The 15,484-nt window shown below is 37.2% G+C and overlaps 1 protein-coding gene and 1 pseudogene across 1 annotated transcript in view; both read right to left on the minus strand.

Moving 5' to 3' along the window:
- PRKG1 (protein kinase, cGMP-dependent, type I) overlaps nucleotides 1-15,484 on the minus strand; it is a 1,334,865-nt gene that overhangs the window by 1,060,821 nt on the left and 258,560 nt on the right. The gene's annotated exons all lie outside the window — the stretch shown is intronic.
- LOC105546963 overlaps nucleotides 6,444-15,484 on the minus strand; it is a 9,920-nt pseudogene continuing 879 nt past the window's right edge.

Raw genomic sequence — 15,484 nt, forward strand, 5'->3', positions numbered from 1 at the left:
TTTTTTTTTTGAGATGGAGTCTCACTCTGTAGCCCAGGCTGGAGTACAGTGGTGCAATCTTGGTTCACTGCGACCTCCGCCTCCTGAGTTCAAGCAATCCTCCTGCCTCAGACTGCCGGGTAGCTGGGATTACAGGCGCACACCACCAGGATTGGCTAATTTTTTTTTGTATTTTTAGTATAGACAGGGTTTCATCATGTTGGCCAGGCTGCTCATGAACTCCTGACCTCAAGTGATCCACTCACCTCGGCCTCCCAAAGTGCTGGGATTACAGGTGTGAGCCACCATGCCCAGCCTTGTTTTACTTTTCTTTAACCTGACAGTTAACCACTGTTGTTACTTTTTGGGAGCTAGATAATATTTTTTTAGGTTCTTGATTAAATGGTAAATATTCCACAAGACACATATGCAGTATACATGCTGACTTGATTTTTTGTAACACTTTTGTATTTTTGTAATACTATTTCCATGATCAACACAATAAATAAGAGACAAATATCTTTGTTTGCAAGAAAACAAAGTTTCCCAAGCATAGTATGATTACATAAGTTTTACTATTCCTTAGCTTCTATGCAGTAATTCTAACCTAATGAAAAAAGTCAAGGTTTTTATTCTATGTTGAAGAAGATATTTAAGTAACTGTATTTAGCACTTAAATAATCTGTGTCCCAAAGATAAAGCACTGGGAAAGCTATTATTTTTAACTCTCACGACAGTCAGTGAGCTGAGGCTTGTATTTATGATAAAGAAATCATTATGTTGAAAGTAACTTTTGTTTTTACTCTAGCCTATCTCTTCTTGCCCATACATCAAGAAAGAAAATTAGCTATTTTTTAAAGGCAAAGCTAGCAAACTTAAAATGCATCTTGCATATTCTCTGGAGTAATTACTTGAGTATTTTATCCATTAATTTGATAATTTGCAGGATATTAATGAAAAAAAAATTACTACAGAATTGATGTCATTATGTCCCAGAAACGTATTTACTACTGTCATCATAATTTTCAGAAATATGTGTCTGGAGAAATTTAAATAGCCGTAGGAATGCCAGACCTTATATCCAGACCCATGCTGATAAACTTGTAACTCTGTTATCTAAAAAGTGCTGTCACTTCAAAAATATGCAAGTTGACTTGAAAATTGAAATGAGGTCAGTAGTTGCATTTAAACTTCTTCCAGTCTTCCTAACTAATTTAAAGTATGAATAGTAAAATAAATTGAGCACTTGCAGACTATTACATTTCAGATAGGAATCTGAGTTCTTTAATAGAAACACATAATCATAAGCCTATTCAACTGCTTCAGGTCTAGTGTTATTAGGCAATCCTAGGGACTTAGGTTAATGCTACAAATACCTAGTGCAAAAGTGGGAAACTCCTGACACGTGACACAAGATGAGACAGCCCAGCAGCTTTCTAAAGTTGCTGGGCACCTCATCAAAGTCAGTACTCGGAAAACAGTATCCTCTCCCTCTCTTTTCTAAAACCAAAAAGACCCCTTTCTCCTTGGTTTAGGCAGGTGCATGTCTCCCAGCAAGTTTCAGCACAGATGGGATGGTTTTCTAACTGCAGCAGGATGGTTGGAGCTGAGACTGGGTCCCTGAGGGAGTCTGCTGTCAGGCCAAGGCTGGAGAAACAGGTCTTGTTGGCCCAGATGGGGCTTGCATCTCACAGCAAGTCCCTGCACAGCCAGGAAAGAAACTATAAAACTACTAGAAGAAAATATTGGAGAAACACTACAGGACATTGGTCTGGGTCAAGATTTTTTGGGTAAGACCTCCAAAGTACAAGTGACAAAAGCAAATATAGGAAAATGGAATTACAATAAGCTAAAAAGCTTCTGCATACCAAAGGAAACAATTAACAAAGGGAAGAGACAACCTACAGTATCAGAGAAAATATTTGCAAACTATCCATCTGACAAGAGATACATTGAAAAACTTGACGAGTCAGGCATGGTGGCTCACGCCTGTAATCCCAACACTTGGGAAGAATGAGGCAGGTGTATCACTTGAGGTCAGGAGTTCGAGACCAGCCTGGCCAACATGGTGAAACTATGTTTCTATTAAAAATACAAAGATTGCTTGAACCCAGGAGGCGTAGGTTGCAGTGAGCAGAGATCACACCAGTGCACTCCAGCCTGGGTGACAGAGCAAGACTCCGTCTCAAAACAAAACAAAACAAACTCAAACAATTCAATCACTTAAAAAACATCATTATCATCAAATTTAAAACTGGGTAAAAGACCTGAATAGATATTTCTGGAAAAAAGATCTACAAATGGCAAACATATTTCAAAAAATGCTCAAATCACCAATTATTAGGGAAATGCAAATTAAAACCACAAACAGATATCGTCTCACCCCAGTTCAAATGGCTATAAAAAGATAAAGTACTGGAGAGGATGTAAAGAAAGGGGTTCTCTTTTACACTGTTGGTGGGAATGTAAATTAGTGCAACTATTATAGAAAACATTATGGAGATTTCTCAAAAGCCTAAAAAGAGAACTACTACATGATCTAGCTATCCCACTGCTGAAAGGAAATCAGTATATGAACGTGATATCTGCACTCTGGTGTTTACTACAGCATTATTCACAATAGTCAAGATATTCAAGCAACATAAGTGTCTATCAGTGGATACATGAATAAAGAAAATGTGAGATAATACACAGTGGAAGGAATCTCTTCTTTTCTTTTCTTTTTTTTTTCTTTTTTGAGATGGAGTCTCGCCCTGTTGCCCAGGCTGGAGTGGTGCAGTGGCGCAATCTCGGCTCACTGCAAGCTCCGACTCCCGGGTTCACACCATTCTCCTGCCTCAGCCTCTCAAGTAGCTGGGACTACAGGCCCCCGCCACCATGCCCGGCTAATTTTTTTATTTTTGTATTTTTAGTAGAGACGGAGTTTCACCGTGTTAGCCAGGATGGTCTCGATCTCCTGACCTTGTGATCCGCCCACCTCGGCCTTCCAAAATGCTGGGATTACAGGCGTGAGCCGCTGTGCCCAGCCCACAATGGAATCTTAATGGGCCATAACAAAGGATAAAATCTTGTCATTTGCAGCAATGTAGATGGAACTGGAGGTCACTGTGTTAAGTGAAATAAGCACAGCACAGAAAAGACAAACATCACATGTTTGCACTCATACGTGGGAGCTAAAAAGGTGGATCTCATATTGGTTGAAAGTAGAATGGTGGTTACTAGAAGCCTGGAAGGAAAGGAAAGTTGGAGAACAAAGAGTAGTTGGTTAATGGGTGCAAAAGTAAAGAGAGAAGCTATCAGTTCTAGTGTTCAATAATAGAGTATTTTATAGTTACACAGTTAACAATAATTTGCTGTATATTTCAAAATAGCTAGAAGAATTGTTATATTCCCAACACAAAGAAAAAATAAATGTTTGAGGGGATAGATATCCCAATTACTCTGATTTGATCATTCCACATTGTAGATATGTATCAAAATATCACACACATCCCAAAGATATGTACAACTACGGCATATAAATTATTTTATTTTATTTTTTAGACACAGGGACTTGCTTTGTCAGAGTTCAGCTATGCGATTATAACTCACTGTAGCCTCAAACTCCTGGGCTCAAGCAATCTCCTGCCTCAGCCTCCTGAGTAGCTGGGACTACAGGCACGTGCCACCATGCCCGGATAATTAAAAAAAAATTTCTTTGTAAAGACAAGGTCTCTAGACCCGTCTTAGCTTCAAGTGACCCTCCAGCCTTGGTCTCCCAAAGTGCTGCGATTACAGGTGGAAGTCACTGCGTCCAGCCTGACATATCAACTTAGAAAAAAGAAAAAGATCATCCTTTTCCAGGCATTGTGAACTTCTTGTAGAATGCAGAAATATATAAGATTTTTATTATTATTATTATTATAACAACCAACCTAATATTCATGAAGGTCTTACTATGTGTATGACACCGTGCTAACTGCATTAATCTATTGCAGTTATTACTTCCATTTTGCAGATGAGAAAAATGAGGTTTAGGGGAGTTAAATAATTTGTTCTTTATTACTCAGCTGGAAATTACTAGAGTCTGAATATAGGTCATCTAATTCTGGAGCTTACACTTTTAATCAGTATTAAACTCTTTAATAACTAAGTCTAATGCTGACTATTTGAAGCAAAAACAACTTCTTGCCCTGACTTTTGTAATCTAGGCTAATTTTTCCACAATGAAGAGATGAAAAAGTAATTATTTCATATAATTTTTGAGGAAACAAATTACTGTGTTATGCATAAATATATCATATCCTAGCAATATTTTATTTGGTAATAGCATGCTCAGAAAATCTTTTTGAGGTTTGAGGTTTGAGTTCCACCTCTGTCAATTAGTGTCTTTGTGAAAATAGAAGTGGTTTATTGATTTTTGTTTTGTTTTGTTTTGTTGTTAACATCACTGAGCATCTACTTTTCCATATGTAAGTGAATCTAACAAATGAATATAATGACAATAAAAATGTCTACTATTTAGTTTCCATAGGGATTAAATGAAATAATGTATATAAAGTACTTAGGTCAGTGCTCAGCATATTGTAACTGCTCAATAAATGCTTTCAAATAATTTAAAAATTGAGCATTAAAATAACAGTAATAATATTTGGTTGTTAGGAAGAGTATAAAGAAAAGTCAACCTTAGTGTGCATGAGCTTTTGAGGAGTAGAAAGAAAGGTACCCTTTAAGAAAATTACATTTAGTGTGGTTAAATTACATTTAATTCAAGCTAGTAGTACTGTATCTAATTTGATAGACCTTAGTTTTTAAATAGGCCATCTAAATAACGGTCTTTCTGCAAAACCTCAGGAGATCCAAGTTTTAAAATACTATATTCTATTAAATTAGATGATGGATATCTAAGACAGCACACTTCTTGGCACATAGGCCTGAGAAAATGCTAGAACATATGCTAGTGAAAGTGTAGTTATTTATTCTATTACTATTACTATTATCTCGTTCTGTCTGTATCTGTATTTTCTCTGCTTCTCTGAGGCACTAAAATGAGAGCCTCACAATTGCCCAGGGAAGCAGGTTCTTGGACCTGGAAAGGCTGCAGAATCAATTTCAGGGTCAGACAGTTTTGTTTGATTTTTACAATCTAGAGACCAGCCTCATGTCAAACTGCAGAAAGAAACACATTCCAGATTTACACAAGGGTTAGAGAAAGACTGACTGACTGCATTTGCTCAAGATGACTCTCAGGATGAGAGATACACTTTTTTTTTTTTTTTTTTAAAAAAACATTGATGCCAAACCTTCTTTTAGTAACGTAGAAAAGCACAGCTGTCACTGGCCTCAGGACTGACAAGCAAAATGCAGAGATTCCCTTTTTCCAGCTGAGATCGTCTCCAGATAAAGAATTACTCAACCGGGAATGGGAAGGTGGAAATTGTACAGTCCTGAATTGTCGAATATGGTGGCTTCACATAGCAACTGAGATCTTGAAATGAGGTTAATCTAATTGAGATGTGCTATAAATGCAAAATATACACCGAATGACAAAGACTTTGTGTGAAAAATAGAATTTAATGTGATGCAAGATTTCCTAAGACTCACCATCTGTGGCTTACTAGCATTTATTTTATTTATTTTTTAATTTTTAATTTTTGAGGGTACATAATAAGTGCATGTATCTATAAGTCACATGAGATATTTTGATACAGGCATGCAATGCATAATAATCACATCAGGGTAAATAGGGTGTCCATCACCTCAAGCATTTATCTTTTGTGTTTCAAGCAATCCAAATATACTCTTAGTTATTTTTAAATGAAGAATTACATTAATTTTTACTATAGTCACCCTGTTGTGCTAGCAAATAGTAGGTCTTATTTATTCTTTCTAACTGTTTTTCGTTCCCATTAACCATCCCCCGGCTACTACCCTTCCCGACCTCTGGTAACCATTCTTCTACTGTCTATCTCCATGAGTTCAACTGGTTTTAATTTTTAGCTCTCACAGATAAGTGAGAACATGCGATGTTTGTCTTTCCGTGCCTAGCTTATTTCACTTAACATAGGCTAGCATTTATACTGCATATTTTTAACTATAATTAGGTTCTGTAGAGTCTAAAAAGGGAAGTCATTTCATCTACTTTATAGATAAGAATAAGTATGGTTAATAGTTACTGTATGCTTCTTATGTGCCATGTGCTGTGCAAAGCATGTTTCATTCATAATTTCATTTAATCTTGCTCTATTAAAAAGTTACACGCTTAACTCCATTTTATAGATGAGCTAACTGAGTCTTGGAGGATTTAACATGCTTAAGATTACACAGTTGAAGCCTAGTTATGTAAAGAGGTCGGTTTGACTTCAAAGACCACACTAATACTAACTTTTTTCTATGGTCTCCCATTGAATCATTTGTGGAAAAAGCACTGAATTGCATCATATACACAAAAAAATTAAACAAAATGTTTTTCTAATTCCTCTAAATCTCTGTGTGGTACAAGGATATCTTCTTGCAGATAAATAGTTCTTCTGAAGTATCTGACCTTATCTGCTTCCTAGAAAATGCAGTCAAGTTGCAAATAAGGTACAGTGTTTTTTTCTGTTACTGAATAAAACAATTTGGGTCAAATTGTACCTGAAGGTACTTAGAATCCAATTATAGTTGATTCCTTGTTAAATCACTTATGCTAGTAACTGAACTTGTTAAAAGAGTAATTCCCAAGTATTTAAGGATAGAATGTTGATTTATAAAATACATTTTGCCTTTTATTGTATGTCTTTATTTTTCACGGGCACATTGTATTTATTTGAGAGACAGAGCAAGAAAGGACAGAAGTATTGGTGAGAGAAGAAGCCAGAGGCCCAGCCAATGTCCACCCCTTATTTGTTACTGACTGTCAGGAGTTTCCAGCTAATCTTTTTTGATTTGTGATTATTCTTTTTTGGTTGTTCTGGATTTGCCTGCATATGCTGCCATGGAAGTACTCATATGTCTCAGAGCAGACACATTCAAACACACAGGACACACCAAGCTGGAACTGGCCAGCAACTGGGGTAACCCAGGGGCTGTTCTCCACTTTGAATACCTTCTTCTGACCAGTTAAATATAAGTTTCCTAGTTCTGGGGGCGGAAGGGTCAGGCAGTTGCCCCGAATGTGGAGTTCTTTAAGTTGGGTAAGCTCCCCAGTTTCCCTAGGCTGCAAGATCAGGTTGTTATCCCTAAAGCTGGGTATCTGCAACTTTGTGAGCTTCCTAATATCTGGTTGCAGGATTTCAAAATCATTGTCACTTACAAAAGAGTGCACAGAAGGTGGTAAGGTAGATGAAGTTTCCAGGAAGAGAATTTTCATTCAAAGTGAACATCAAGTTCAGAAGGTCAAGAGCTGGGTAGAAAGCAAAATCCTTCAGGCAAAGTATTTAGTCCATTCATGCCCAGGTTCATGTGTTTGAGTTTCTGAAGGCTGCTGATCTGTGTGGGCAACTCCTCAATTTGGCTATTAAGGAAGTTGAGCACTTCCAAATTCTTCAGTTCTGCTGTGTTTGGTGGCACCACTGCAAGCATGTTGTGGCTGAGGACCAGCTGTATGGTATGGGATAAGGAAAATGTGCCATTGACATGTTGGAGATGACCTAGTCACCCTGTCCACTTCCTGGCTGTCCACAAACTTTTTCAGAATCTTGGACATGGTCACAAAGAGCAGCACCTAACAGCATGGGCATGGAATGACAGACTGCAGCAGGATGCACTTTTATTGTACTTCTGAAGCTATTTACATTTATTTGCTAGAAGAGCAACCTTTCTTTTTGAACTTGGCCAAATGTACAAAGCCATGGTTATCTGAATACTTATTTTATGACAGGGTAGTGATTAGGGAGATGGTCAACACATTTTGGTAGAAAGATGCCTGGGAGATAAATTCCAGACTGAAACTTGAACTGTATCCTCATCTGTATGCTACTTCTAAAAGACGGACATTGTCTAATAACTGAGAGTAAAGAATCTCCTTTCTGTTCACCAGTTTATGTGACTAAAGTAGTGACAATAAATTGACAGTAGTCCACAGATCAGAAAGGAAGGAAAAACAGCAAACAAAGACCACTACAAACCCAGCAATAGCACAAAGCAGGCCCAAAATTGTTAACTAGATCAAAGAATAATGTTCTTCGTTCCTTTCTTCTAGGGATCTATAAAACAGTTCAAATATGTTGTTTCACTTATCTGTACACTTCTTCCCTGGAGGAATAGAGATTGGTAGAGATTCCCATTCAGCAAGAGATAAAATGGAAGCAGAAAAGAGAGCACTGACTTGGCCCAAGTCCGTTAACTAGTTTGTAATAGCTGCTCAAAGCACTCAAAATCTCCTTCAAGGGAGTATGTGGAAAACCCAGTGAATTCTGAGCTATCTAGGAAGCTTTCAAAGAAGAGAATTCAGAATTCACAAGAATGTGTAAGAATCCAATTTGAGACTGTATATTTTAACAAAATTGTCACAAATTTTCATGGTATATGCTTATAAAAAGAAATGGCAAGGATAATACTATAGTTAGCCAGCAGTTATGCATGAAGTGTTATTACAGAAATTATTTAACTGCCATGGGAAATGTCCTGACTTAAGACAAAATGAAAGCAAATCGACAGTGTAGGACTTCTATCAACAAAACGAAGAGAAGAAATTTAAGCTCAGATTCTAAGCAATTTATCAAGATAGCCTCTAATTTAAAATATGTCAAACTGATCACAGAGAAACTTTTACAAAATACTCAATAATTTCAGCTTATTTAAACATAATATACTCTAGCTTTCCTCCTCTGTTGAAGATTTTTATGAAAAAAAATCTGGCGATAAAAGTAATCTTTAAATCTGGTGTCATGATTCCTTGTCCTTGGAATGTCCCTCTGCTTTCCCTACTCTGCATTCAGATGCCTGACAGTGTTAACTCCTCACCAGACTCTGCCCCTTTATGCAATCTTCTTCAGTATTTCCATAGCATTGAAAGTCTTTACCATATACTAATCTTTTACTTATTTATTCTTACATAATCTTAAAAACCTATCTATATTGAAAACTGTATCATATAATGATACTAGTCAGTATCTTTGGGTCCTTATCAATGCTTTGACACCATGCTAAATGTGCTAAATGTTTTACATGGACCATTTTATTTAATCTTCATGATACTCTAGTGAGGTAGGCACATTCATCATCCTCATTTTACATCCCTAGAAAAGTAAAAGCTTACCAAATCCTTATGACATTTTATCTTTAGAAAGTGAGACTGGAAGAGGACCTTGGATGCTAGGCTAAGAAACATAAATTTCCATATTTTCACACATCAGGCAGATATCTACTGAATGCCTATCATGCCACAGTCTCTGAACAAAAGGCTGAGGACACATAAGTAAGTCAAGTATAATTTCTGTTTCCAAAGAGTTCCCAGTCTAGTGGATAATTTGGCTAGGGAAACATACAATTGCAATTATTGGATCAAATAAGCTACACTATAAAGTGTGTAGGAGGTACCACAGCACAGAGGATGAAAGGATTAACTCAGAGAAGGTTTTGCAGAAGATGTTTGGGCTGGCTTGTGGAATGGTTAGGAAAGAAGAAAAAGAATGGCAGGTACAAATGCCCATTACAGGAGAGAGTGTGGTGAGACAGGCTAGATCAGGTATGCTAGAGGAACAGATTGGTCAGGTTTTGGAGACCCTGGCATAACCTGGCTAAATAATCCAGACTTTATTCTATAGGAAATAGAAGGCATTGATGGATTGCTAAGTAACAGGGAACTGCTGGTGAGGAGCATGGTGACAGGAGTTGCAATGTTCAGAATCAACACCAGGCTATCCTTGACTTTATGAGTTTCCCATTGTTCATCTTCCTTGTCCTTGAAGTCTCACCTGTCCTGGCCTCCCTACTACTCTGGGCTCTTTACAATTTTACTCTTTATGTTAGTTGCTTCTTTCCCTTTCAACTAATTTGAGATGTCACCAGTTTATTCTGTTTAGGATTTATTATGTGTATTTAAAGTCATTTACACATAAGGAGAGCCAAGGCTGTTTGTGTGTGTTAGGAATGAACTAAGATGAATAAGACATAGCTCCTGTTATTTCAATAAAATTGGGGGTTACTAATTTTAATCTTCAAATTAAATATTTGTGACTACTTTATATTTTTCTCTCTTGAATACTAAGTTAGTTTTGTGACTCTTGATTGACTTGTAAAATATCTGTAGTATGTAGGTCGTAAGAGGGGAAAACACTCATAAAAATTAAACACATAAACACCATGTATATAAAAAATTCAGCAATAGTTCGGTGTATAGTTGGTGCTTGCAAAATGTGTAAATTGAATCTGAATCTAAAGGGCTGTTGGCTAGCAGAATTTCAGTCCCTGTGATACCTGCAGGACAGGTGTGAAGGGGAAAAATTAAAGGACCTTTCATACCCATTAAATTATATCTTGTAGGCAGACACCTACCAACTTACCTGACCATGGAGATCACCAGCTACTTGCAACTGGGCTGCAGATTATGTGTGGGAAGATTTCTTGGCTATCAGAAAAAGTCAAGAGTTCATTTTATGCATCCAGCTCAAAAAAAGTTTAACTATCCACTCACTTTTGTACAATATCTCAAGCCTCATTCAGAATAAAAACACCATGCCATGAGTTGGTGACTGCTGCGTCAAGTTTTCTGTAATAGTCCTTGAAAAGAAACTTTGAAATGTATTAACATTTGAAACTAGAGTGTCCTAAATTTGGAGTCTTGCTCTTGTCGCCCAGGCTAGAAGGCAATGGCATGATCTCAGCTCACTGCAACTCCACCTCCCGGGTTCAAGTGACTCTCCTGCCTCAGCCTCCTGAGTAGCTGGGATTACAGGTGCCTGCCACCACGTCTGGCTGATTTTTGTATTTTTAGGAGAGATGGTGTTTTACCGTGTTGGCCAGGCTGGTCTCGAACTCCTGACCTTGTAATCCGCCTGCCTCTGCCTCCCAAAGTGCTGGGATTACAGGTGTGAGCCACCACACCCGGCCCCAACTTTGTCTTAAGAACAAAATATTGCTTACATGATTTAAGAACTCTTCATTCTATAAAGTAATAAAGTCACACATTTGTCAGCTTTAATAATATAAACACAGCTTTCATTTGATTTATCATAATTATTTCTTTACTTTTTTGTTCAACCATCAAAGTAGTATCTCATGTATTAGCTCTGAAAGTCTCCATACAAACTTTATCCAAAGAGACATTTGAATAAAATTCTTAAAGAGAATCTCTCTTAGATTTTCTTGTGTCCATTCAAAATGAGATAAACTCAAAAGTTCATTGAAAACAGAATGGTTATTTCTACTTCATCCTTCTGTTAGTCATATTGTAAAGGCTTTGGGAATGTTACTGGTTAGTGTTTTCATTGATCCTCTTGTGATTAACCTCATCTATCCCTGACATGGAGGGTAAACCCAATTATAGGAGATTTTTGAAGAACAAATATCAAATTAAGTGTGATATAAACAGGCTACAAAACTCTGAAGATACGGATTAGATGCAGACAAATGAGTTATCCAAATAGGACCTGCTCATCTCCACACAAAATTTTATCACTTCTCCCTCTTGACTGAAATGCTCACTATATAATTGTGCAGCTTTCTCTCAAATCCCTGTGCATAACTATTCTGATATATAATTCTTTCTAATATCATATATTTATGCAAAACCTCTAGGACAGTAGAAATATCATTGAAATTGACCCACAACTGAATTACCTTTGCCATTTATTGGCTATGTGGTCTCAGGAAATTTACTTAGATAATCCATGCTGTATTTTCCCACAGGATTGCTTGTAAGGATTAAATGGGATAGTCAGTGCCTAGACCAAATTCAAAATATAGTAAGAACTCAATAAATGGCCCCTCTTACCAATAAAATTGCAGATTAGTATTCAAGACATCCTACCTTACCATAAAAATACTGTGGTCACATATTCTCTTTCTTAAAGTTTCTTTATTATTTATAACTTTTACACTAAATTTGTTCAAAGCTGGATTTATTAGAACAACAAATGTCACCTGTTACATTTGCTTATTTGCACCCATATATTCAGCATAACCAATCACCTCTCACGTGAGCAATTAGAAAACTCATTACACTTCTAAAGTCAAGGTCATTAAATTTTTCAATACATTACAATTGTGACTTGCTGGAAGAACAGTAACGACTGTTTCTTTTTTCGTCTCATGTTATGAAATCTCAAGAAATCAATCAGTTTTTTTGATTACAAAAAGTTCCTTTATTTGGACATAATATTGAAATAACTTGTCAGAATGTTAAGAGCTCTATACTCATTTCTCCTAATTGCTTTGAATAGTAGTACAGAATCTCATTACAAACTTTGTTCTCTACTGTAATGTAGTTTGAAAATCATACCCCAGCCAAGTTAATATTTGCTCATTCAATTTTTCTAGTAATTACAGTCGTTTTGGAAAAATGGCATGAGTAGAAACCAACCCAAGGGCATAGATGTGAGACCAATGGAGACATACAGTTAGAACTACAGAACTTGATGAGGTCCTGCTAGCTGTCTCATGTTGAAAACTTAAATGGCCATTTCCGAGACAGTGTAATAATGCATATGAAAATTTCACAGAGTCCACAAAGTCAGTTCTCATAAGAAAAGTCAATGGGCAGCTCAGAAATAGAATCTCACCTTTCATTTCTATCACTTGTTTTTCTCGGATGAATGCTTACTTCCTGTATGATGAATGTTCATAATTCTTTTTAGTTGTCAGTAGTTATCCAAGTTTCCTAAGCAATGTACTTAGAAGATGGCAACCAAGGGAAGAGAGTTGAATATTGCAATTGAAACAGCTTGCAAAAGAGTTGATCTGATGTGTATTTCATCATCCACATAATTGTTACTGTACTGCTTGGTAATTAGCTGTGAATGATAAGTGGTTCATGTAAATGAGCATATTGTAACTATTACTAATATAGAAATCTTTTGTAAGACCTTAGAATTTACAAACTGTGTTCACATGCATTATCCCATTTAATTAATTTCACCTTTATCTTTTTTTTTCCTGCCAACTCCAGCATTTCAGGGATCAGCTAGAGGAAAAACAGCATGTGATCATATTACAGAGGGACTCGGAGATTCTCAGCATCCCTGAGGGATGTTTGTGGTTTAATAAATATTGAGGGAGATGTAAAACCTATGCCACCTGGAAAGCCCGGGCTCTACCATGACATTACTCTGTGACCTTGCACAACATTCTTAAGTACATAAACATGTGCATACATGTACACAAATATATCTGTGTATTAAAGTTTCTGAATCAAAGTTTTCTCATTCGTAAAAAGGTGAGGACCAGCCTGCCACATGTCAAGAAAGATTAGACCTCATTATACTTCTTGTTTGTGTCCTTTACCAGTTGCTGCACAGACTGAATACAGTAGGCAGCTCTTATCCATGAGTTCCACACCCATGGATTCATCCAAATGCAAATCAAAACTATTCAGAAAAATGTTTTCATGAAATTCCAAAAAGCAAAACTTGAATTTGCCATGTGCCAAGTACCACAGTGAATCCATGAGAATGAAGTGGTATGTAGGCCTTTTATTTGGTATTATAAGTAATCTAGAGATGATTTAAGGTATACAGGGGGATGTGTCCAGGTTATATGCAAATATTATGTTATTTTGTTTAGAGAAATGGGCACCTGCAAATTTTGGTATCTGCACTGGGTCCTGGAACCAATCCCCCATGGACGCCAAGGGACAACTCTATAAGGCTACATACTACCGAAGTCAGAATTAAGAAGCATGTGTTTTATTTCTTTTCCATCTCAGTCTTTAACCTATAGGAAAGAGAACACTTCTTTCTCATGCTGGAAGGTCCAAAGAAGTTACTCTGATTATTCTTGGTTCATGCCTTTGAGAAATGATGACAGATAATGAGGTCTAATCTTTCTTGACACAGGGCAGGCTAGACTTTGTAGTAAAATTCATCCATAAAAGCAAAGTAAAATAAGATGGAATAGACTGAATAGGAGGGGAGAGAGGGAAAAGGAAGGGTAGAACCGTGTCTTACTCTTTACTCATCTAGAAAAGGGAATAGATGTATTGAAGCCAGAATTCAGTAAGCTTGCCTCTCTCTTACAGGGTCAATCTGACACAGATTCTCAGGTTACGGCCCTTCTTCCCAAACATTATTTAGGTTTAGACTTTGCCCAAGACTCCACAAATTAAAATTTAATCCAGAATATCAGCTGAGGAAGAATGTTCTATATGACTCAAAAACAATCCCACATACACATACCCTACACACACACACACACATACACAGACACAATCACACACACTGCAACTTAATGGGAAGTGTGTTTGTCTCTTTCTTTATCAATCTGGAATAATGATATCAGCCCATGTCACAAGATTATGACAAAACTAAACTGAGATAATGAAACATTACAATTACCAACTGCTAAAGGAATGCTGTTAGATAATATTGCCCATAAATTAAATGTCACCATATGGCCTCCAGATTAGTTCCGTAGTGAAAAACTTGGCAATATGTCCTACCAAAGAGTGAGCTTTTACAGTGAGAATAAAATTGTGTACCCCACTATTTGAGGGCTAGAAATAGTCTATTTGTGAAGGTTCATTCATCAGCTATGAGTCTATAAGTAAGTTTAGGTATATGTTTATATAAACACTGAAATACACATACACATACACACACATCCATCTGAACACTCCCTATGTTTATATATCTCTCTATGTCATTGTAATTTTAATATGGTCCTTCACACATGTGCAGAACCAGCTGTTTCTATCATCCTTTCTCACCTACCCCTGCCTCATTTGACATGAAATGTTATACCTCATCTCAGAGTGCACATTAATCAGATTTACAGTCTTCATATAATGATCATTCCCACCCATTAGGACTTCTGGGTCACCCTGATAGTGAGTTGGCTGCCTCTCACTCTGGGGCTATTTGTCATAGTGCAATTTTCCTTAGAAGATGCAGTTCTGCCGTAACTATTAACTCTAACACTATTGTAAAAGAATGTTGAGTGAGAGTTTTGTAGTTTTCATTTTCCAGCTATTTTTCTATTCCATCATAGATGCCAATGAATGATCATATTCTAGGAAAGATAAGGGAATACCTAGAGCTTGGTCATGAGCACAGGGGAATGGGTCCACTCAGGTTGTTGCAAAGAGACCTAGAAGATATCAGGAAGGGCTGGGAGTAGTGGCTCACACCTGCAATCCCAGCACTTTTGGAGGCTGAGGTGGGTGGATCGCCTGAGGTCAAGAGATGGAGACCAGCCTGAGCAACATGGAGAAACCCCATCTCTACTAAAAATACAAAATTAGTCAGGCGTGGTGGCGCATGCCTGTAATTACAGCTACTCGGGAGGCTGAGCAGGAAAATCACTTGAACTCGGGAGGCGGAGGTTGCGGTGAGCCGAGATCATGCCATTGCACTCCAGTCTGGGAAACAAGAGTGAAACACCATCTCAA

This window comes from Mandrillus leucophaeus, unplaced genomic scaffold (assembly GCF_000951045.1).
Source record: "Mandrillus leucophaeus isolate KB7577 unplaced genomic scaffold, Mleu.le_1.0 Scaffold376, whole genome shotgun sequence".
NCBI lineage: Eukaryota > Metazoa > Chordata > Mammalia > Primates > Cercopithecidae > Mandrillus > Mandrillus leucophaeus.